Here is a 25628-nt window from a genome sequence, read left to right on the forward strand (position 1 = left end):
TGTTTTTTTACTTTTTATTGACAAATACATCCAATTTAAGCAAAGACTTAATGTTTACAGTGTTGACCCTTCTTTTTTACAACTACTGCAGTTCGCCTTGGCATGCTGGATATCAGCTTCTGGGCAAAATCTTGACTGATGGCCCATTCTTGCCTAATCGGTGCTTGGAGTTGATCACAGTTTCTGTGTTTTTGTTTGTCCACCCACTTTTTGAGGATTGACCACAGCTTCTCAATGGGATTGAGATCTGGGGAGTTTCCTGGCAATGGACCCAAAATTGCGATGTTTTGTTCACCGAGCCACTTGGTTATCACTTTTGCCTTGTGACATGGTGCTTGTCATGCTGGAAAAACAATGGTTCATCTCCAAATTGCTCATGGATTGTTGGAAGAAGTTGCTCTTGGAGGATGTTTTGATACCATTTTTTATTCATGGCAGTGTTCTTAGGCAAAGTTTTGATTCTGATATCCAGCATACCAAAGTCTTAAAAAAGATGGGTCAACACTATAAATATTAAGTCATTGCTTAAACTGGATGTATTTGTCAATAAAAAGTTTTAAAAACTTATGAAATTCTTATAATTGTACTTCACTATACCATATAAAAATATGACAAAAAACTGAGGCAGTAAACTTTGTGAAAATCAAAATTTGTGTCTCAAAACCTTTGGCTACAACTGTAGATAGTGTTCCATAGATGGTAGTGTGGGTCATGTAGGACTTGCTTTGAGGCTCGCCAAATTTTCGTACCATTAACTGCTGCTTACCATGGTGTGTCAGCACTAAGAAGCATTGTTGAAGTATCCTCTCCAGGGCAGAGGCCTGAGCAAGAGGATATGGAGAATTAGCTGTTGTCATGTAGCAGACACCCCTTCTCCACATCATTGCTGTTGACCAAGGGAAAAGCAAGGGCCAGTACAGCTTGGCGTTGCAGGAGTTGCCAGAATGAAGTTGTAATCTGCAAACTGTCTTTGGAACTCCGGTTCCAGATTTCTTGTTGGGTTTACTTCCCTAGCCTCCCCCCATATGCATAAAGCCACAAGGAAGGGGAGGTTAGATTCTGATGGACTACCAGCCACAGCTAACGAGCTTTGTCTGCCCAAAACTCATGTAGGGTAGCGTTGTCTACCCATGTACAATTGCACCTGAAAGTGTTTTGTTGTGTATCTCTGTGTGTGTGTATTTGTGTGTTCATATACATATATACAGAGAGATGTTTTGCTATGTTGTCTCATACCTTCAGCTGATGCAGTTGACCTTCTAGACTATGTTTATGGCACATGCACTGTTTCTAATTATTACACTGTTTCTAGCCATTTATTGCAGAAAGCCTGATAAAGAGTTATATAAACAAAATAAAATACTATTTTATTATGATTACTATTTGTCTCTATTTCGTCATTCCTCTGTTAATCTATTCTCTCTCTCTTGCTCTGCTCCAGTGAGCCTGGGCACAGTTACATACTGTTTTCCCTTCTCTAACTCAGTCTGCTCACTCCATACCAGAACTCAGGGCTCAGATGAGCATCACTTAATAGCAGATGCCAAGGGAGTGTGAGACTGCATGCATGCACACCCACACACAAAACAGGCGTACACACACACACACAACATCCCATTAGTACCAAACCCAGCAATCTGTCTCTGATCATGCAAATGAGTGAGAGAGAGCGATAGAGAGGAAGAAGCAGGGGGATGCCAGTCTCCGTTGCCCCCGGTGACTGCCCTGTTCCTCTGCCAGTGCCAGGTGGTAGCCGCTCACAGATGCCCGTTCACTCTGCCGGCCGTGGACTGACACCAGTGTAACCCCTCCTTAATTAAGATTTAAGAGAGAGTGAAAACATTTGAGATCCCAGAGAGTCTGGAGATGCTTTTCATCTCGCAAGATGTGCTCCAGTGTCACAATGCTCCTTAAAGGTGACTGCTGAATGTTTGTAGCCACTCTCTGAAAATAGCATAAACTTTGACTGAAAACATTTCTCCCTTACAGTTGCTTGTCTTCTGAATTCCTATTGCCTCCATGTCATCTCATACTTTATGTAATTCATTTTAATGACTAATCTAAATATTAGCATTGCCTTTATAAACATTCTAAGCATTCTAAAAGTGTGTTCCAGCCCATATACCTTGCTTCCAGAATCTGAGACTGATCTGTAAGAGATTGTCTGAGATTTTAGGTTACAGGATTACTGGTTGGGAATGGTACAACATTTATCTTATTTTAAAAATGAGGCACATATGCCTTCTAGGGGGGTTCTTATTTTCAGCATCATGTTACATGTTACGTTTACACCAGGTGTCTCCTATTTACATATCCAAACAGGAATTTAAAAGGAGTTTTGTGAAATTTTCTCAGCACAGCCTTTAATGGTCATATTCTGATTCTTAATCAATGCTTTTGTACTCCATGGCTTATGATACAATTGCTGACCTGCCAAGTGTTGTAGTACGATGCAAAAACCGAGCCAGCTATTCAGATTTATCTGTCACTGCAGGTTAGGGTAACTCAAGCCATGACTTAGCAAACAAACTCATATAACGTACAATGTCAGCTGCATCCCTGTGTATAAACTACTGAAAGTGGTTTGACACCGGAGCCTGTCGTCGTCTGACGCCAGTCGTCATCTGACGCCAGTCTTGGTGACGGATGTCAGGGTGCAGTTCAAATGCAGCTTTTGAGGCCCTGAGGACCAGACTGACAGGGTGTCATCTTAAAAACAAAAGTGCTATCAGCAAGGTAATAAAGGATTCCTCAAGCTGCATGTCAGGAAGGGGATTTGCTTTCGCTTGCAGGATTCTGTGCGGAAGGCTAGCAGTCGCCCGCAGTGGAAACGAGGATATCATCTCACATGTGAATAGCAAGGTGCAAATCTTGTACTTCACATTACAAGATGGGCTCATGTGTTTCTTACGCTGTGTGGTAGGGTGCAAGCAGGCATGTGTGTTTGGGTGTGTGTGTGTGTGTTCACAGTTAGGTACTCTGTAGGAGGGGTAAGGTGTGATTGCGATTAAAATATGGAGATGGGGGTGTGAGAGTGATTTTAGTTTCATCTACGTGTTGGATCTGAAAGCAGGAATAAGAGACCCTTTGTACCACAAGAGAGCTGCTGCCTTCACAGAATCCCACTCCTGCCTGCCTACAGTATTAGTCACTGTCCCTCAAAAAGAAACCTTACAACTGAATTTTTCAACCATTTGAATATTCTGTGTAATCCATACGCAGCATTTTTGTTTTGTTTTAGGTTATTAAGATGTGCATGTATGACAGTGAGTGTGTGTGTGTAAAGGCCCTCCAGGAGTCTGGAGGTTGACAGCAACTCAGATTAATGTGACTTTTTGGTTGGTAATTTAAGGAGAATGACGGCGATCAAACATCTCTTCACATAGAGAGGTAATGAGTGGAGAGAATAAAAGAAATGTAAAATGGAGCAGAACCTGTAGAGGAATATATACCTTCTATGTGTGTGCGTGTGCGCGTGCGTGTGCGCGTGCGTGTGCGTGCGTGCGTGTGTGTGCGCGCGCGTGTGTGTGCGTGTGCGCGTGCGTGTGCGCGTGCGTGTGCATGCGTGTGTGTGTGTGTGTGTGTGCGCGCGCGTGTGTGTGTGTTTATACCTCTGCATGCAGTTTAGTATGTGTGTGAGAAAAAAAGGATGTGAAGTATCAAAGCGTATGTGTGTAGAATTAGGTTTAGCTGTGCACAGATGTCACTGCCCAGTACTGTGAGCCATTATCTTTGATGGCTGGCTCTTATCTACAGAGAATCACCTGTAACCTCTCAACTGCATCTCTCTCTCTCTCTTTCTCTCTCTCTCTCTCTCTCTCTCTCTCTCTCTCTCTCTCTCTCTCTCTCTCTCTCTCTCTCTCTCTCTCTCGCTCTGTGCATTTCTTTGGACTGCAACTATACTGTTGACGGTGGCGGCCAGTACCAATCAGCTTCCATTTCATTCCACCTCAGGTTGACCTTGTCTGGTATTCTGATGCACTGGTGGAACTCTGGGAGAAGCACACCATGTCAAAACCCCGAGCACTGCTCCCTGCTCTGCCTCAGGGAGATGGTCAGATTTTTTTAGCAGAGTCACATGCATCTGCTGCCATCTGACATTGTTTCAATGGAAGGCTGAAGCAGACAGTGGGCATGGGGATCCTCCCAAAGTTGGCCTGTGTTACACACACTACCTGGAGATAGTGGATAATGACGTTTCAGAATCCTCTCGATTTGCCTTTGCATGTGTATGATACCGCTGTCACAAGAAAACCCTGAAACTTTTTGTCAGTTTTTTTCACATTTCCCCCCTTTTCTACCAGCTGTCTTTTATATGGGAATATTTCATGATGAGTGGACCAGTTGAAAAGGTGCCATGTTACTTGGGATGACATTTCATTGGTCCTGGCAGATGCATTTTTCTTTTTTTCTGTTCTTAGAGAGGTTTTATTAGCAGTGATGAAGCTCTTCAGCTGTATTTTGTGTTCGTGATTCAGAGATCCATTTCAGTAAGACATCACCGAACACTGAGTTGCCAGTTATCTCCCTAAACGTCTCATCTCCACATAAAACACCTTTGTTGCAGGGAGGGATGAAAGACTTCTCAGTCCTGGCAAGGTCTGACTTGGACATTAAAAGCACAATAAATAGACTTTTAACACAAACTCTGCAGACGTGTTTCACTTTTGTTAAAATGGTGTAGATTGATCCCACATTCAGAATATTATTCTGCACAGGTGCAAGAAATGTCATCATGTTTTGGAGGAGGATGCAGTAATATCTGGAGCACACTGTTCACCTTTCACCTGTTTCTCCCATTCTTGTTGCAGGTAGAAGTCTGAGGCATACACACATACAAGTTTAAGTGAAGCCAAAACAGAATGCTCTGTTTATACACTTCATTAAACAGTTGGAGAATATCCACTCTTTTAACTCTTGCCAAAAGCCACAGAACTGTCAGAACCCAAAAACATAAATTCAGAAGCTAGGTTCCCACAGCCCGTTACTTGGAGCAGAGCCCTGGGAGGGTGAGTGGCTGTGTATATGCAATACCTTTGAGGCTGCTTGGGAGATGCAAAGTGGTGTTTGCAAAGTCGGAGGTCAAAAAACTACTCGTATATTGAGTTATTTATAGTATGCAACTTCTTAGTAGCCTACAAATAGCATCTGTCAATATATGAACTTATGTTTCTTAGGCATTGTACTTCTCTCTTTGTGATGCTTTTGTATTAAAATAGAATAATAAAGATGTCAGTGTTATCAGTCAGTCCAAAACACAGGTGCTGTCACCAAAAGGAAACAAAAAGATTTGAAAAAATGTTACCAAAATGTTCATGAATAAAAACTAAATGAATTGCCTCATTTAAAAATAAAAAAAATTATTATTGTATACATGTGACAGAGAAATTGTGTCCAGACAGTAGCTAGCTCTGTGTGCAGGCACGTGTTGGATGCACAGAGCTGCACAAGTCACGCAGACATAAAACCCCACTAACCTGTTTCACCAGGCTCTATGACAAACGGTTAGCAACAACTTCAGCTCTGTTTTCAGTTCCTTTGATAAGCGTGTGCCTAAGATATACAACAGAATGGGTAAGCTATTTGTCGTTGGTTTTCATAGATTATAATTATTTAGTCTTAAAATGAACATTCTCTACAATGATTATAGGATAGTTTTAAGTAACCCACGAATTAGTAGTATATGATATTATTTCTAGTGGTGGTTTCGGTACAGTGCCCCATTATTCGACGTTAGAACGGTGTAATTAAAATATAAAAATGGGTTTGTATCGCTTTAATGTGTTCTGACGTCAACCTGATGCAGATCATCCAGATGACGCCGTAGAGAGAGAAAAAGCGAAAATAACAAGCAATTCATCCTTTACGTTTTGACAACCAAGTAGCGGGGAACACAGTGATTCAGTGTAATTGACAGGGGCAGGAGAGCCGCTGAATAGACGCCGCTGGCAGCAGAAATGCAACATGCTGCAGGCTGTTTGTAGGTATGCGCCAAGGTAGCCGATACGTGAGATAGGAGCGTTGTCAAAGCGACAAACGGGCTAGGACATCGAGAGAGAGAGAGAGAGAGAGAGAGAGAGAGAGAGAGAGAGAGAGAGAGAGAGAGAGAGAGAGAGAGAGAGAGAGAGAGAGAGAGAGAGAGAGAGAGAGAGAGAGAGAGAGAGAGAGAGAGAGAGAGAGAGAGAGAGAGAGATGCCAGTGCGAGCGAGCGAATAAGGCGCAATCAAAAAAGCACAGCACATCTCCCGGTGCAAGGCTTGTGAGAAATCAGGGATACACTGTAGCAATCGTTGGTTTGGAGCAAGCGAGCACTATGACTCTTAACACTACACATCTAAGACGGCGGAACAAGACGCTGATGGATTTAACTCTGCGAAGGTGCAGTTTTATTTAAGAGATAACGGAATCGAGCGCCAAATTAATTTAAAGCAACAAAACGGCATGGTGTTTTAAACGGACGCCCGGTCCAGCTGCGATGGGGAAAAGGCATTTAAATGAAAGCTCAAACTAGACTCCGTCGGCACACAGGCGTCTCACTTTTATGCTGTTTGTCATCATTCTCATATTTGTGACGGTTCCCGGGTGTAGCCAGGTATCCTCAAAGAAGCCACAAATATTTGGGGTCATGTAAAAGACGAAGGACTTGATTTAGATTTTCAGTTCAGCTAATATGAAAATATTTCAAGATAAAGGAGTGGTGTAATTGTCACCGAGAAAAGGGACTGACGTGGGAAAAATCTAAGCCACTCGTGGAAAAAAAGGATTTCTGCCATCGGGCTATTGTAAGGTAAGAATATTTCAATATTGGGCAAATAAGGGGAAGAGTACCAGTATGTGTGACATCAAAAGCCCGTATTTCCTTCAGTTAGCCTATTAATCGTGATCACTTTTTTGCCGACACACTAAAATAAAACGCTCATAATTCAGTTAACCACGATGACCCTGTAACAGGCTATAGCTGACAGTGACAGCGTGGCTAAAGCAACCTGTTTTAGGCGCTGCGAGGCTTTGGCCAGAACTGGAGCGCTAGGCGTCTTATTCTGGCTCATTATAACTGGGTTAGGATGGGTACGCACGTATGGCGCTTTCGCATCCAGGCGCTGTCGAAGCGCGGTGGCTGGAAACGAAACGTACAATGACCCATTTAAACGTGCTGGGCACCAGATCTGCTTGAGATGTTTTGTCGGCTGCTTGTCCAACACGTTCACCAGGATGTGAATCGGGGAATCTAAAGAGTTGAATCCTGGATCCACTTTTTAATTTATTTTTAATTACAGTCATTAGAAAATCTTTCTCTCTTTCGGTTCATTCTTCTTATTGTTTGGCACACACATCTATAAGCATATATCACAGACAAGTAGTATTCGCTACTTCTCTGATGCACTTCTCTGATCGTCTAATGGGCAGAAGTGTAGAACAGCACGCACAAACACCGACCACACACACACACACACACACACACACACACACACACACACACACACACACACACACACACACAGAGGAAGAATGGGCCACATTTATATGCCGTTCTGGTGTGTCCATTCCAAGCATAGTGGATGGTGGAATTCAGCAGAGACAAGAAGATCTCTGTTCTTTGATGGAAACACTAGAGAAGAACCTCTCTCTATCTCTCCCTCTGTCCTGCTCTCTCTCCTTCTCTCTCTGTCTCTCTGGCCCAAATAACAGACATGGATAGCTCACAGTGTCATTGGGGAGTTTTGTAATGGATGGAACTCACTGTTACTGCCCTTGCACTGAGCTGATTTGTCATCAAAGTTGTTTTCACCCACCAAAAAATTCTTTTCCAGAGCTCATGTATGTCTGTGTCAGGCTGTGTGGGTGTGTGTGGACGTGGGTGTGTGTGAGAAAGCCAAAGCTAGAGAAAGAGGGTGATTTATTTCTGTGCAGAGCTGTCTCCATTAAGCATGTGTATGTTTGTGTGTCAATGGCAATGCCTGGAGGCAGTGTTGTTCATTCATATGGAAGCAGCAGATCGATGGGCTCTAATTGATTTGCAATGGGCTGATTAAACACAGGGAGACAGGTGGCCCTGTCATTGAGAGGACCCTGTGTGTTTGTGTTTGTGTGTGTGTGTGTGTGTGTGTGTGTGTGTGTGTGTGTGTGTGTGTGTGTGTGTAGAGATGGTGTTTCAGAAGGGGACTCTGAGGTCACACACCAATCAAATCCTAGAATGGAAACCCTGGCAAAATGGGTTGATGGGGGTCAAGACAAAGTGTGTGTAGGTGTATGTATGTGAGAGAGAGCGATGGATGTGTCCTGTGCGGGTGTCTCTGGTGGGTGGAGCTGGACACCAGGCCCCTGTGTTCTTCCATTTTCTGTCTCTTATTGATTTCTGCTGCTCCAGAGTTGAAGCCTTTCACAATCTCTGCACAGTCCAATCAAAATGGCAACATTTTGATTACTCTTCATTCCAGAGTCACGGCGTCCTTTTCGTCTGTGTCCTAGTGTGTGTATTGCACTGTCAGGCTCGTTGTCCTTGCATGCACGTGACGGTGTGCAACTGTGTTTATATCCGTAGCCTAGACAGGTGTGGGGTGAACCTGGCTGTGTACACGTAACTGGATGTTAGGACTACTGACAGAGGAAGACTGCTATTACAGAGACATACGCTCACACATGCACACGAGGCACAGGATTCTGCCTCTTTTATCTGTGGTGTGGTGGGTAAGTTATTGCTGGCCATCTTGCAATTGCACTCCCTGAGGTTTGCATTCCCAGTGGTGTGTGTGCGCGTGCGTGTCTGTGACAGCACCCGTAAGTGTGTACATAATCTCTTTGTTTTGTTGTTTTATTGTGATGAATGTCTCCACCATAATGGGAAAGCATACTTGCTGGTTTCCATCACATATCATTTGGCTTTTATTTGAAAACTAAAAGAGTCTAGAGATTGGTTGGTTTGTTTCCTGAGATTCAGTGGAGAACTCCAGATAGTAGTACAGCAGCTCTAAAGAGTGTCTTTTAGTGTATGTTCCCCTGGTCTACGGCAGAGTGCTGATGCTCCTGTCTGTGCTGAGCACTTTGTCCTCTCCTAATTCTTACTCACTCTTTTTGTCTACTGTGTTCAATATTGTCTTTATCGCACAGGCTTGTATTTTAAGGTTAGACGAAGGTCACTTAATCATTAAAACCTTGAAATACACATGCAGATTCTCTCTCACTCTCTCTCTGGCCCTCTTGGCCTCTTGTGCTCTCTGTTTCTGTCAGCGTGTGGAACAGAGAAACAGAGCAAATCAGACCAAACTACTAGGACAAACAGACATTGTAGATTGCTCAAATATACGCGAGATAAAGTTGGACAGTCACCCATGTGCGTGCGTGCTCTTCGGTGTACAGACCTCCTGCGGTGCAGTAAGATCTGTCTCGGAGCTGAACATGGATCACCTGGCTGCCGGCGGGAATAACAGGCTTCTGATTCCCCAGTGACAGAGAAGCAACTGGCAGTGTAATCTGTCTGATTAGGGTGTGTTTGAGTTCAGCCTGGATGAGGTACAGAGCTGCAGGTGGAGAGAGATGTCCTTCAGAGTGCTGACCAGTGACCTTTATGGTGGGTAACTGTTATAGTTAAATTTAGTTATTCTTTCCAGTGCAAGCAGTTCTCATTTGAATATCTCTGAATAATATTCAAGAATATTACTAGTAATCGTCTCCAGGTGTCTGAAGTGCAATGCAGATTTTATTGAATATTCTATTGAATTTACAGGTATGGCATCTTTTATCCTCACTGATTTTAACTATTTTATGATTGCTAATTTTAACATGCATATTGACAGTCCCCAAAACGACTATGCCAAGGACCTGCACCATGTTGGACACTCTGGGTGTCCTGCAGCTTGTGTCTGGGAGCACACACTGCTGCAGTCACATCCAGGATGTGGCTATCTCCAAGAGTCTCAACATATCAGCCTCTGTTCAAGATGCAGCCATTATCAGGTCATTACTGTGTGTTCCTTGATATGCGGGCCTCTCTAGAACTCGGCACTAGATGCATTAGGTTTAGGAAGAGGTTCATAATTGACAGCACAGCCGTGCTTTCCTTGAGCAAAATGTTCACGACACTGCGCAGACTGCTGACGAGCTGCTAGACAACTTGGACTCCAAAGCCGTTGGTGTTAACAATGAGCTTGCACAAGTTGAAAATTAAAACCACGTCATGTCAACCAAAAGCATCACTGAGAAATGCTGCCGCAGTTCAAATCGAAAGGAGAAAACTAAGGCTGAACGCATGTGGCATAAACTAAGGCTTCGGATTCAAAAGGAAATCTTCAAAGACAGGCTGCATGATTACAATACATCATGCAAATCAAGACACTCCATTGTCTCCAACATTAGCAACAATAACATTAACAATTGCAAAATACTCTTCACCATTGCTGACAAACTACCAGATTCACATATGGACCCTGAATTAGCATCAACTGAGCGATGTAAAACGTTTGCGTCCTTTTTTAGCACTAAAATCCACAGTATCAGACAAGCCATGAGTACGTCCATCTATCCTTTCAATGACCACATATGTAATGGCTATTATGATCGCATTTAGTGCTATTAATAATGACACTGTAATCGATACAGGGACAAGAAGTCATCCAGCTGCAGACTCAGTACCCTACTGGCCATCTTTTTAAAGAATGCGTTTCCCTCAGTAGCAGCCAACGGAGTTCAGATAGCAAACGCCTCACTCGTGTCTGGAGTTTCTCCTAAAACACTGAAAACTGCAGTTGTGAAGGCTCTCCTAAAAAAAGAAAAAAGGGAAAATCTGGAAGCAACCCTGTTAAGTAATTACAGACCCATTTTAAATCTACCGTTCATTGGGCAAATCATTGAGAAAATCGTCTTTAACCAAATTACTGACTTTCTATCCATAAATAGCTGCCTAGACAAATTTCAGTCGGGATTTCAGCCTATTCTATTCATAGTCCTGTTACTGCTCTAATTAAATTAATGACATTCGTTTAAATGTAGATGCTGGGAGGGTATCAGTTATACTTCCATTTGATCGCAGTTCAGCCTTTGATAACATTAACAATACAACTCTTATAGACTTTTGAGGTGTGTTGGGCTCTCTGGGATGGATCAGTTCATACCTACAAGGCAGGGATTACTCGTTGAAATACAAACAATGTTCCTGAAAGAGTACCAGTGACCTGTGCTGTGTCTCATGGTTCAGTTCTTGGGCCGATCTTATCAAATTTATCCATGCTTCCTCATGGCCAAATTGTTCAAGATTTTGCGCTTTCTTACTGCAGCTATGCAGACTGCACTCAGATTTACTTAGCCATCTCCCCACAGCTATATTCCCTTCCACACACTTTGTAGGTGCCTTAAGCTCCAAACTAACTGGGTGGGCCAAAACCCAGATAGATAAAACAGATTATATTATTATACTTGGGAACAGTAATGAGAAGCACAGACTAGATGCCTGTTTGGAATCAAAAGCCCTGGAATCTAAAGCGCTATCTCATAACCTTGGCATACTAATAGACTCTGATCGCAGTTTTAGGAGTATTAACAAATCAGTTACCTTTATCAGCATTTTGTCACCTTGAGAGCACTGAAAAGATCAGAGGTTTCCTGACTAAACCACACATAGAGAAACTCATCAATGCTTTTGTTTCTAGCAGAATTGATTACTGTAATGCTCTCCTAACAGGACGCCCAGAAAAGACAATCAAACAGCTTCAGCTGATTCCAAATGCAGCTGCCAGAGTTCTCACTATGAGCAAAAGAAGAAAACACATTACCCATATCCTTCAGTCCTTACGCTGAATACCAGTGTGCTGCAGACTTTAGGGTTTTATTACTGGTCTGTACATCACTTAATGGTGTAGGACCAGTGCATCTATCTGATATGCTGCAGCAATATGGGCCAAGCAGAACCCTCAGACCAGTAGGAAGTAGTCAGGAAGTCCTGCCCAAGGTACAGACTAAGCATGGAGAGGCAGTTGTTAAATGGAACCAGTTGACAGAGAGTATTAGAAGGCCCCTGATACTGGAGGCTTTTCAATTTGTACTAAATACTTATTTAATCTGACAAATAAGAACTGACTGACATGTTTGACAGTGGAAAAACGATGAACATATCAGTCAGTAGAAGAATAAAAATATTGCAGTCTGTTCAATTTTGTAATTTTTAGACCACATAAAATAATATCCTATTTTCTCAGGCTTTGGAAATGTAAGCTCTTCCAAGACCTTTTGATGTGAAAATGTTTCATACTGGTTGAGCCCTGTTGTAGGCTCACGTACACTTTAGCATCGCAGGTGTACATTTATCACCGGTGAGTGTGTGTTGCTCCATCCATCCATTCGCACACCCACATAGGATGTCATCTGTGGCTCAGTCAGGTCTCCGTTATCCCGCCGAGGAAACACCAGCTGCCTGTTGAGTATTTCATTAAGAATCACACCGTTATCAAAAACATTCTGTATTACTGATTATCTGAGAATTGTCACCATTGGTTGTCTTTGTTTGTACTCCGCTGCCTTGTGCACATGGCAACAAGCTCACTTCCTTCCCCAGCTCCCACTATTCGAAGGGATTTGTGTAAATTCGGACAGTACAGAGACACCTGGATAGATTAATACAATTTTTACGTAACATGCATGCACATACACACTTACACACATGCCTACATACACACATGCAGACACGCACACAAAGAAGCATGGTTTTTATTTTTTTAACATGTCAAAGTAAAAATAGTGGTGCTGTCACTGTGCTGTACCCAGCTGCTTGCGTTCGGATGCCACAAGCTGCTCCAATCGAACTGGGAGCGACACGGAGTGCGCGTGAGCCTGCTAAACCAGGCCGCATCTCCCACACACTCATGTACAGAAACCCAGAAACAGAAGGAGGCTTTGGAGCCAAAATGGCTACTCCTGACTGGTCCGACCCGTTTTAACACCCGCCTAGTTCCAGAGGAAAGACTAATTCCGAATGCCGAAGTGTTCACGTGACCTGTGACATCAGCCTGGCCAGCCACGCTGTGCACTGCAGTGCTCAGAGCCGCTCTATCTGCCATGGCCTCCTTTGGGTCTTCCTCCTCTCTGCTGCCTGCTCCTCCTCCTGCTCCTCCTCCTCCTCCTCCTCCCTTTCCCTCTCCCTCCTTCACACGCTGCTCTGGCCCCGGGGTCGTTGCGCGAGGGGGGCGTGGGCGGGCGCCTCCTTCTGCACCCTCATCCGAGCGGAAGCGGCCGTCGCCGCCAGTGCCGTCGCAGGCAGGTTGCCACGGAGACAGGTGAGGTGTGGAGCGTTTTGCGAAACTGACACATCCCTGCTGCACGCGAGCACACACGCTCGCGCGCCTGCGCGGAGGAGCGGAGCGCACCCTGTCCGCTGGGCTCCAGCCGGGCCTGCCTGGCTGGCTGGTTATGTAGGTCACAGAGGGTAATGGAAGCAGCAGGCCGGGCCGGGCAGGCGGCGGCCTCCTGCTGCCGCTGAGCTGATTGGCGAGCCTCTCCAGCGCTGCAGGGCCCCACCGCTCCAGATGGGGTGCCGCGGTGGGCCGGCAGCGGGGAGGCCACTCAGACCCGGCCCACAGAGAGAGAGAGGGGAAGAGAGAGAGAAAGAAAGGAAGGAAGAGGAGGAGAGAGCCCTTTCTTCTGTACTCAGATCAGTGAGGCGAGTGTTTTCCAAACAGGAGAGGTAGAAGATTGCTGCTCCCCTGCTCACTCTCTCTCACTGCAGGAGCTAATGCAGAGTGAGTTAGTACTCTGCTGTCTCTCTCACCTAATGGGCTCTCTCATCAGACAAGGGCCCACCTGTTATAGATTCCGAGAGGAGTGTAGGAAAAATAGAAAAGACGGAGGCAAGGAGACTGAGAAAAGGACAGAGGGAGAAAGAGAGAGGGGAGGAGAGGGGGACATTTAGCATTATGTCGGTGATGAAGGACCAGCTCTGGGGTGTCACTCATCGCTTCCTACCTTTTCACCACTGCAGTAGTGGTGATCATCGCTGTTACTGTCACAGTCAACACTGAGGATATCAGCCCCCAGGCAGAGGGGTTGAGGGGTGAGAAGACGATACTGAGAGAGATAAGGAGAGAGGGCAGTGAAGGAGAAAAATAAAAGAAATTAAATGAAAGAACCTTTAGAAAAACACGGATAAACACTTGACACGGTTTTCTCAGCCAATTTCCCTCGACAGGCTATTTCTTGGGCAGCTGGCGTCACGTTTTTGTGCTTTGCCATTCTTCATGGCGCTCGGCGGCGTTTCATTAATCCGCTTCTCCCCGAAGGCTGACTCTGTCGCTCACGAGAGGGATCAGGGGCGGGGCGGCTCGCGGGTCTTAAATATGAGGCGGGGGCGCCCCGTTGGACCGCCACCGTGCCGCTCGTCGCCTGAGCTGCTGCCGTCGGCGCTGTGGTAATCCTGTGTCAAAAGCCGCACATGGAACCTGAAGGGTCCGGAGGAAGATGCCCGCTCACCGGAAGCTGGACGCTTCCAAGCCGTGCTGTGAGCGTTGGCACTCTGCTGTAGGCCGAAGCTGTTCTTCGCTAATGAGCAGCAGCCCTCGGTGCTGAGGCGCGTTGGCAACGGCACCCCGTGCCTCTCCCCAGCTCAGGAGCGCAATCAGCAGCCGCCGGACCGAGCTGTTGTTTGGGTGGGAGCAGCGAGCGATGTGTGAGTTGTTGAGTTAAAGTGTGGATCAAAAAGAGCTGGGGTGGGCACTGCACTGTCCCTCGGTGCCGAGATGAAACGAGCTTCCCTGGGTTCTCAGTTAGTTGCCTAAAGAAAATCCATTTTATACATGATGTCAGAAATCTTTGACGTAATAATTGATCTTTTTAAAGTTCCATAGCCACTGTGTTACTGCCTGTCAAGCAGCTCATGCCAGGTCAATACATATATAATTACGTGAACTACATTTCCCATCACCCACCTTGGCTTTTCTAGGGTGCCACCCTCTTCTTCTGCCTGTCATCCTCCCACACCTTCTGCAGCCGCTTGCCTCTCTATTTAATTAACCCATTGATCAGTGGGCTCATAAATTAGGCCTCCTCAGAAAGGCTGGCAAGCCTTCCACCTTCTCTCTCTCTCTCTCTCTCTCTTGCTCTCTCTATCCACTCCCTCCTCCATCCTCCTTCTTTTCCTATGACAGTCAAGAGTGGAAGTGGAGGAATCCCCTCTACCGCGTTAGACGTGTCAAGGTTAAGGTACAGGGGCATTGTTCGCCTGTGCTGCGCTACAGAGCATCCAGGGAGGGTCAGCTGTGCTCCTGTTAAACCACAAGATTCATTAGCCCCCAGCCCCGCTCAACCTTCCTGCCCCCACGCCTCCCGAGCCCCACTTCTTCTCTGTCTCCGTAATATCGTTTATCTCAGTGAGGTAGTGAGGCAGCTGGGATCACTGTTCCAATTAAGACGGGCTATCTCGATCGTGGTGTGAAGCAGCTGGACATCTAACTGCACGCGTTCTTCTTCACCCCGTCCCTTTAAGCACACACACACACACACACACACACACACACACTCACACACCCACACTCACACACACGCACGCACGCTCCACCCCTGTGTTGGATGACATGGTGCAGGAACCATTTCCAGACCTGTGGACGGGTTGGGGCGGGGGGGTTCCTGAGAGGAGTGTGATTTAGAGCAGTGTACGGTGTCGGCCTGCTCTGCGCCCTGAGTGTGTGTGGTTGGGGCTCTGAGAGGAGTGTGATTTAGAGGGGTGCGTGGTGTCAGAGAGGGTCTACAGCTCACTCTTCTCAAAGTCCTCCATGCTGCCACCTTTTACCAGTCCCCCGCTGAGGAAGTGACCTCGCAGCCATTTGTACCAGTGATGAAGAGGAGGGTTTGCTCGCTGTCAGCCAGACCCATTTTATGAGCAGCCGGTGCGAACCTTAGCTCGCTATAGTCACGCCCCCCCCCTCCCCCCCTCCCAGACACCTCACCTCTCACACACACTGAGACATTCCCCAGGAGAAAAACGCATGTGGCTCACCAATCACATTACAAACATACAGGCATACATGCCATGGTTATTACACCACTCCATCGAATTCTGTTTTCGCTGCGCCTTTTCACTGATAAAAAAGCTCATTTTTCCTGGGAGGCTATTGAGTTTCTCTTCTTTAATAATTCAGTTTATTGGCAATTTTCGGGGCGCTATCGAGCCTTTCTCATAGTGTGGCCGTGGTCGGGGCTGCGGGTGATTCTGAGGGGATCTGAAGCTCGGCGACACTTCCTCTTTACCAGCATGGCGGATGTGCACCCGATATACGTGTGTGTGCTTAATGGCATACTGACTAAGTTGATTACTGGTAGGAAAAAAATATATTTTTATGCATGAGATCAAAGGAAGTGGATGGATTACAGATTCTGGCTGATGCAGTGTATTTTTGTGTGGGTGTGTGTGTGCCAGAGAAGTCTTACTTTTCAAATTTGTGTGTGTGTGTGTGTGTGTGTGTGTGTGTGTGTGTGTGTGAGACATACACACATGTATGTGTGAGATCTAATTTCTCAATAAGAGAATGATCATATGTTTTCTTTCTGTGTGTGTGTGTGTGTGAGAGAGAGAGAAAGTCTATGCATGCTTCTTCATCAGTATGCATATTGGTTGGTTATGTTTGACTGACAGCCTATGTTAATGATCATCAGTAAATCCTGCTTTACGACCCATTAGCATTAATGCTGCTAGCATCGCTGAGATGGAAGGCAGAGACACCCCCCTCCACCCGGCCCATAATTCCTCATTCCCTAGCAGTGACACAAAGGTCACCAGCCTGGTGTCAGCCACGTGCCTCTCGGAGGAGCCCAGAGGCAGCACAGGTCTTCCCACTATGCTAGCTGCCAGTCAGAGCAGAATTAGCAGAAAAGAACTGCTATTCCACTCTGAGTCCGCTTCAATTTGCACCCACCCTCCATCTCGCTCTCTCTCTTTCTCTCTTTCTATCCCCTTTGCTTTCTCTCTGCCCATTTCTCTCTGTGTCTCTCTTTCTCTCTCACTCTCTTTCTGTTCCCTTCGCTTTCTCCCTCTCTCTCTCTCTATCTCTCTCTACTTGCTCTTGTAAGTGTCTGGAGAATTGCCTTTGTTCTCCAGGGGGTGGTTTTCTCCCTCTCTGGTTGCTTGCTGAGGCCTGTCCAGCATCCCTGCCCCCCCCCCCCCCCCCCAATCCTGGACCAACGTGGTGTGCGAGGAGACCTCGTCTGAGCGCCTGCGGAGAGAGAGCGCCAACCACAGGCTTCCTGCTGTAATTACAGTGCAGCAGGCAGAGGCTTTCATTTGCTCTTACACTGGCCTACATAATGCTCTGTCTATCTATCTATCTATCTATCTATCTATCTATCTATCTATCTATCTATCTATCTATTTCTGTCTGGAATTTCATTGATGTGTCAACCTATTTGTTGGAAAAAGTTTAATTGTACATGCTGTTCTTTTGTGGCCATGTTAATATAACAATATGTCTGACAGATTATACAGATTAGAGGGAGTTACAGAAAATAATAGAAGCACTCCTCTAGCAGCCGGTTTGTGGTGATATTAATCGAAACATCACTAAGCCACGGGGCCCAGTGAGCTCCGAACAAAGGTTTGGGCTGTGCAGTACTCAAAAGCATTCAGACATAAGTCTTAAGTATTTAATTATGTAAAAGTGTTTACCTCTGTACTGTCAGTATTGTATATTCTCCAGTGTCTGCATCACTGTCTTAGCTTTAGCTACGTAAATGCACTGAAATCACAGCAGGCCAAAAATGGATCTGTAAATGATTGAGAGGAAAAAGAAGGGGTTGAGAGGAAGGAGAACTTTTCAGAAATGAAGGACACTGCACTGCAGAGATAACGATAAAGAATATACCATAACCTAAATGCCATAAACCATATATTGTTAACCTCTCCCGAAATGGGCAAGATATAGTAGATGTTTAGAATATAGATGCATAGAATATATTACATGTTTAGGATATAGATGTAGAGGTTATATTATATATTTATAATATAGATGTAGAGGTTATATTAGATATTTAGGATATAGATGTGTAGGATATATTAGATGTTTAGGATATAGATGTATAGAATATATTAGTCATTTAGGATATAGATATATAGGATATATTAGATGTTTAAGATATGGATGTATAGGATATACTACATGTTTTGGATATAGATTTATAGGATATATTAGATATTTAGGATATAGATGTATAGGATATGTTAGATGTTTAGGATATGGACGTATAGGATTGTATCGAATGCCCAAGTGCCAAAGGGCATGGAGCAGGACGCACAGACTCTCTCGATAGAGTGAAACATTTAATGATACAAAAACATAAAGACAATGGTGGCACTCACAAATAACATTAACGATGAACACAGACACACTTAACACTAACGACTTTAACATTTAACACAGGCTTGACAAACATGAGTACTGATATCACATTCAGACGCTAACAGACAGACCGGGACCAACAGTGAGGCGCACACTGATGGGGGTTTAAATAGACAGACACACTTACATGTAACCCCGTACAGGTGTGTGCCTTCACGGGGGTGTGGCTACAAACATGAGTGAACCCCCCTGCACGTGGCAGGCCGTACCACGTGACTCGTGGGGGGAGCGTCCCGCGACAAGGATATATTAGATGTTTAGGATATAGATGTCTAGGATATATTAGATACTTAGGATATATTAGTTTATCTCTTCCCACACAAAAACCCCGATGTCTTTAACCATTGTTCTTACAGAACACATCTGTTTACGCATTGCTAGGCACTGGTCAGCCCTGGGCTTCAGAGCTGGGTTTCCCCTCTCCAACAACTCAGCTATAGGAGCGTGTGGTGAGGACCTACATGAGCCCATTATTTTATATGTTACTTCTGCTTTCCGATATGGGTCAGGTGCAGGTCAATCATGGACTGTTCGTGGTTTGCAAAGGATACAGTGGTGTGTGTGTGTGTGTGTGTGTGTGTGTGTGTGTGTGTGTGTGTGTGTGTGTGTGTGTGTATTTTGTAAACATTCTGTCTCTCTGCACTCTGGTCAGCTTAACCTTACTGACCCATCTACTGATTTTAGATCACATAAGCACACACCCACAAACACTGAAGGCAGGTTATAGGATAGCACTTTCAGCCAATCAGCATATTATTTGGCAGTTCTTCTCAACCAATCAGCAGTCAGTATAAGGGAACGGGGCCCCATCGCTCATCTGCTGTGTTTCTGTGATGGAGTGAGTGTGTGTGGCAGCATTATCGCACAGGGTGCCTGTCCTATTATACGCAACATCAGCACACCCTTCTAAGAATAAACAGCCCAGCACTTTGATTGAGAAAAATGAGAACCCTGCCCAAAGAGACAGGTGCAGAGGAAGAATGGAGAGAGAGGTAGAGAGAGGTAGAGAGAGAGAGAGAGAGAGAGAAATGAGTGAGTGAATTATGGAGAGACAAGAGGAAGAGAAGGTAGAGCAGGGATCTTTTAATGTGCATGGGTGAATTAGCATACACACACACACACACACACACACACAAACAGGCTATTCACTAGGGACTTCAGAACATATTTATTCACAGAGTTATAAAAGGCCTGTACATACAAACAAACTCTTTCAAATGCTCTGTCATGCTTGTCCACACTAACACACATGTGCACACATCCAGGCGAGAGTTTTTATAGAAGCCTATTCCATAACTGTGATGTGATACACATATCATTTTCACTGTCACATGAAGTGGAGTACCTGACGGAAAATGAGCACCATGACAAGAGCATGATTACATACCTGCAGATGAATGGCACCAATTATCCAGCGCTCAGCTTTTTTTCTCCAACACTGGGGCTATATTCACCTGCCAATCAAGGTTCAGGATGGAAATAAGGAATTTTATATTTAGGTATGGAGGCAAAGAAGATCATCATTTGCATGAACTCACTATGGTGTATAAACACACGCACACACGAGCCTTATTTGATTAGTTTCGGTACTGTCTCTGTGGCTCTGATGACAGGTGATAAGAGAGAAAGAAAAGCAAGCAGGTTCAGGGATCTTTTTGCCCACAGGTGGACACACGTAGACAAAACAACTCAGCAATGGACAGAAAATGCCAGCTGTGCTGCGTCTGTCTAAACCCGTACACGCGCTCTTTGTTTAATGCGTGTCAAACACGTAACCGCCCCCCCCCGCAAATGTCGCCTGATGGCACAGGAAGTGACCAGAGGAGAATATTTCTGCCGCGGCTGCTGTTGGTGAAAGTGCCACAGCAGTAAGGATGATATTAAATATGTAACTTTATTCAAAGTTTCCACAGAAGATGGAAATAAGATATACCTTATAAGATGGAAACCTCTCCAGACCCATTCATAGTTTACTGATTAAATATGTTCCATTTAATGTTACCATCTACAGAGGGCACTGTAGGTCACTGTGGCATGAAATAATGTTAACAAGGCAATCTGAGTTTCTGTGTAGTGTCTTCTGATATATAACGTGGGTGAGTGATGCTCTCAGTTACTGAGAGGCAGATTAGCACAAATAATCAATTTGCACATATTAAGGTGTCCAAAGGCAGGGTCACTCAAAGTTCTCCCTTCAGTTAATGAAACCAAATGTCCAATCAAGGGTTAACGTAGCCAAGGGCTAAGCTTAACCTTGACATCCAAGACTGAGTGCTAGCAAGCTTGCATCAGCGCTCCTGATGAGGAGAAGTCAATACCAGTACAGATGTACTGTTTACATCCACAGAGCAATGGATCCACACACAGGTGCGTGCGACTAAAAAAATGGGGCGGGACAATGAAGAGCCATGTCGCTGCGATGCAAACTGTTTGTTTTTCTGGTTCCAGTCCTCTCTATTCAAAGCAGGGTTGCGTCTGAGAGATAGGTCACTGTGAAACTCGGGACAGCTGGGACTCTGATGGCTAAGGAAGGCCATGGCACCAATATCCCAGGTCCTGAATAGAGGCTTAAACAAGACTGTAATAACACACATTTATCAGTCACACTAAATTAGAGCAAAAAAAATTCTACTGCTTTGCATCAAATACGTTTCCGTTTTGGCACTGATTTTTCAAAAATTGCAATGCCTACATCAGTCGCTCCCGATTTACAGGAGCAAATTTGCCCATGTGAGGGAGTAAATTGGATGAGAGTAATTTAGATAGAGCTGGTGTGAGGCACGATTCTGGACTGTGGAGAATTAGTAATAGCTGTTAGAGAAAAGAGGTAACCAGGGTGATGGAAGGAGAGAGGATTATTTCCCTCGTACAGTGGCGTGTACCGAGGCTTTCACTGAGAACACAGACAGAGCGAAAGAGTGAAAGAACCGAGGGAAAGGGATAGAGAACCCCAGAGCTTACGGAAGGTGAGGAGAGGACAGGGAGAGAACAAAATGGAGGAACAGAGAGCAAGGTGAGGTTATGCCACAGCACAGGAAGGAGGACTGTGAGTGAGGAATGTGAAATGAGATCATGGAGCTTTGGAAGGTCTCTGTGTGTGTGTGTGTGTGTGTGTGTGTGTGTGTGTGTGTGTGTGTGTACGTCGTATGTGTGTGTGTGTGTATATATGTGTGTGTGTGTATACATGTGTGTGTGTGTGTGTATATATGTGTGTGTGTGTATATATGTGTGTGTGTGTGTGTGTGTGTGTGTGTGTTTGAATCAGAAGACCTCCCCACCCCACCCACCTTGCAGCAATGAACTGGTCTGATTTTGAAGTAATTGGGTTCATCTATGAGTGATCACTGGAGGGGATGTTCAAACCTCTGTTGATAGTTACGCGAGCCCACTGGTAACACTCATCAGTGTCTTCATCAGTTCGTCAGATTAGATGTTTTTTATTTAACCCGCCTGCTGCCACTTCTTGCTCCTGGTTTACGGTCTGCGCAGGCTTGACCTTGGGCTCAGTGATGGCTCACAGAGCACATAAAATCACAGCTACCCCAGACAGACCAAGGATGGGAGGCTTTCAGGTGTAGGCCTTTGCTTAGCTGACACACCAGCGGGCAGTGTGGTCAGTGTCTGAAGCGCTCGTGAGTTATCAAGCACGGCTCTGAATGAAGTATGATTTGCTCATTGGAAACCATCCACTCAGTCTTTTCCCACTGCTAACAATGGGCTTATCGCCCCTTTCTTCATCAGTGAGGAAGAAGAGTCTCCCCAGATTACTAGACATGTTACTTGGAATGACAGGCACACAATGTTCATGTCACACAGTGGGCAGGGGACACGGGAGATGGTAAACAAAATAAGTGCACCTGGACAAACTAATATGACTTTGGTAGTGATTGCCTCAGTATGGAGGATTCTGACTATTTGAAGTTATTTATATATACATTAATTTGCATATTTATATTCTGATTAACATACCCAAGACTATATTAATATTATATTGTGACCTATTAAAGAATCTGCGCAGGCAGGACTCTAATGCATTTTAATGAGCCTGTTTCACTGCAGCACTCACATATACCTTTTTCAAAACAGCACTTGTCACGCGCCTAAGGTTGATTAATTGCTGACAGTCATTAGGCATTGATCAGCCAACTAGGGCTCACCAATTAGTCTCATCACTCCTCCCTTTCAATTAATCAATTAGGACCTCTAAAAGCGAGCCATTGAGCACCTGCCAAAATCTCCGGGCTGATATAGTCTTGTCCAATATCGGAGTCTGGAGATGACTTTATTTGTGCCCAGGGAAACATTGGGTTCAGATGAAATTGCCGATTTGATTCATTATGTTACCAGGTCACGGGTGAACGGGTTTGTTTACATCAAACAAAAAAAGATGTCTTTCTTACTGTGAACCCCATACTACACTGCTTGGGTTATGAAGTTGGAGGTTGTTGTTTTAGCAGGAAAAGTGTAGAAGCCACATAGTGTTTGTTTCAAGTAAAATAAACTGCAGCGTGTACTAAGCTGAGCTAATAAAATAATTATGATTGCTCTATTAGACATATTCATTTTTACAAGCTTTTTTTCTGCTTTCGGGTTGCTTCCAGAGGGGTGAACAAGGCCATTAAAATAATTAACTGTTCACTCTAATTGTTTATGAGGCTTGGATGAGGTAGTGGTGCATGCGGTGCAATATGGTGTCAGATGAGATGTATGTGTGTATATGTCTCTCTCTCCTTCTCTCTCCCCCACTATTAAGTCATCTAGTTTTCTCTTTCAGTTCCTGTCTCTGTGTCTTTCTCTCTTTTTTGTGCCCCTCCCCCGTCCCTCACTCGTGCTGTACGTGGTGGATTAACCCACGGGTGAGAGTCTCACTGAAGTGCTGGGTAATCCACGTGCAGGCCAGTGGCGAAACGCAATCCGCTCGCCACGGCGACACTTGGAGGAATCGCGCCTGCGCCCAAAGCACTGCCCCAACTCGCGTGACGTGACGCGTGGCGCAGCTGGAGCCGTGACCAGCCTAGCCGGGCTGAAGCGGCTGAGCCGCGCTCCTGCTCCCGTGGCTGATGCGCCCCAGAAGCACGTCCTAATCAGGGCCATTCTACACCCACGCCCTTGAACCCCCTGGTCACGGAAGGGGTGCCGTCTAACATACGTTCTCGCGTGTCTGGTTGACTGAAGCGGTGGCGCTCTTGACGGTCCTTTCGGCAGGTGCATGGTCTCGCGTGTGCCCAGCTGGCTGGCGTGCTCCTCTCACAGGGCTCTTCAGGGCTCTCCTGCTTTCCCTGAGAGCTCCAGAGCTGGAGTGGGGTCAGGTTAAGATGACAGGTGCTTTTTAAATATCCAGGAGTGGGTATTTATCCACTTTAAGCGTGATAAAAACTGCCACCCCTCAGCCACGTCGACCTCTCTGGGGGCCATGGAGATCAGCACGGCCTGCGTTTCTGGGGAGTGCGTGCCGTGGGCGCTGCTCCTTGGCAGTCTCGTGGCGCAGCCGCGCGAGGGCGCATGCGTGTCGTCGCGCGATAGCATCCGCGGCAGTTCCCCCGAGGTAGCGTCGCGAGCCCCCTCGTCCCCTCCCATCAGTGCACACTCCCTGCCTCTATCGCACCCCCCCCGGCCGGATATTGCTCTCGGTTAGCCTCATCCAATCGCGCCTTCGAACTCTCCCTCTCGTGATTGGAGATGATTTATACAACTGGTGGACTCCCCCTAGCAGCGCCACGCCTCCGTGTGATTGAAAGCGTCGGCTGGTAATTATTCCGCTAGACGTATTGAGTCAGCAGCGGCGGTGACTCGGAGCCGCAATTGAGATCAAAGCAGCCCTGTTACCATGGAGGCCGCCCTGCCTCCCAGCTCTGCCTTGTAATGGAGTTACTGTTTCACATTTCGTCTCCCTCGCGCTTGTGCACTCTCGCCGCTGCCCGTGCACTCTCGCCGCTGCCCGTGCACTCTCGCCGCTGCCCGTGCACTCTCGCCACCTCCTCTGCTCCCTCCATGTTGCTTGCCTCCTTTGTTCCACTCCCACCTCCCCCACGCTGTCCACCTCCCCTGTCTCCTCAGGTGTTGTCTGGGTTTATAGCATGCACCTGTTTGCTCCTTCTCTCCTCTCCTCCCTGCTTCTTAGACTGTTCTCCCCTCTCCTTCCTTCTGCTGTGTAATCCCTCCATTTATGCCTCTTCCCCTCATTCTGGAGAGCAGTCCTTTTCCTGTCATGCAATTTTGACCTCTTTTCTTCGAGCCCTCCACCCTCTTTCTTTCTGCCCTGCAAAGGGGTTGATGCCAAGACAGCTGCAAGGAGAGGGATTAAAAGAAAGAGAGCATGAGGAGAAAAGTGAGAGAGATGTGTGTGTGTGTGGGAGAGAGAGAGAGAGAGAGAGAGAGAGAGAGAGGGAGGTGTGGGAGAGGGAGAGAGAGGGAGGTGTGGGAGAGGGAGAGAGAGGGAGGTGTGGGAGAGGGAGGGAGGTGTGGGAGAGGGAGAGAGAGAGGGAGGTGTTGGAGAGGGAGAGAGAGGGAGGTGTGGGTGGGAGAGGGAGAGAGAGGGAGGTGTCGGAGAGAGAGGGAGGGAGGGAGGTGTGGGAGAGAGAGAGAGGGAGGGAGGTGTGGGAGAGGGAGAGGGAGAGAGAGAGGGAGGTGTGGGAGAGAGAGAGAGGGAGGGAGGTGTGGGAGAGAGAGAGAGGGAGGTGTGGGAGAGGGAGGGGCTGGGGTGCACCTTAACCATGAGCACAACTGAAGGGCAAGAACTGAGTGTCATAGGAAGCATGGAGAATATGGTAGATGCTTAATACACTGTGAGAGACCTGGAAAGGGACAGGGACAGGCACATAAGACTGGATTTTAGAGACAGCACAGACGCAGACACAGAGATCCCACCAACACAGACGCACAGTTCCCACCAACACAGACACAGACACAGAGATCCCACCAACACAGACGCAGACACAGAGCTCCCACCAACACAGACGCAGACACAGAGCTCCCACCAGCACAGCCACAGAGCTCCCACCAGCAGAGACGCAGACACAGAGCTCCCACCAGCACAGACACACAGCTCCCACCAGCACAGACGCAGACACAGAGCTCCCACCAGCACAGCCACAGAGCTCCCACCAGCAGAGACGCAGACACAGAGCTCCCACCAGCACAGACACACAGCTCCCACCAGCACAGACGCAGACACAGAGCTCCCACCAACAAAGACACAGACACAGAGATCCCACCAACACAGACGCAGACACAGAGCTCCCACCAACACAGACGCAGACACAG

At 46.2% G+C, this 25628-nt stretch overlaps 1 protein-coding gene across 3 annotated transcripts in view; it reads left to right on the top strand.

Annotated features, from left to right (window-relative positions):
- The first annotated feature begins 5838 nt into the window (after window positions 1-5838).
- nlgn2a (neuroligin 2a) overlaps window positions 5839-25628 on the top strand; it is a 119481-nt gene continuing 99691 nt past the window's right edge. For 2 of the 3 annotated variants that reach the window (XM_081694467.1, XM_027028446.3), the window contains exon 1: window positions 5839-6787. The gene's annotated coding sequence lies outside the window, so the exon portion shown is untranslated. Of the gene's footprint in view, window positions 6788-8542; window positions 8689-25628 lie in introns of all 3 variants that reach the window. The other variant, XM_081694466.1, reaches the window with a different exon arrangement.

Source organism: Electrophorus electricus, chromosome 13, assembly GCF_041902795.1.
Source record: "Electrophorus electricus isolate QZ-2024a chromosome 13, ASM4190279v1, whole genome shotgun sequence".
NCBI classification, from domain to species: domain Eukaryota; kingdom Metazoa; phylum Chordata; class Actinopteri; order Gymnotiformes; family Gymnotidae; genus Electrophorus; species Electrophorus electricus.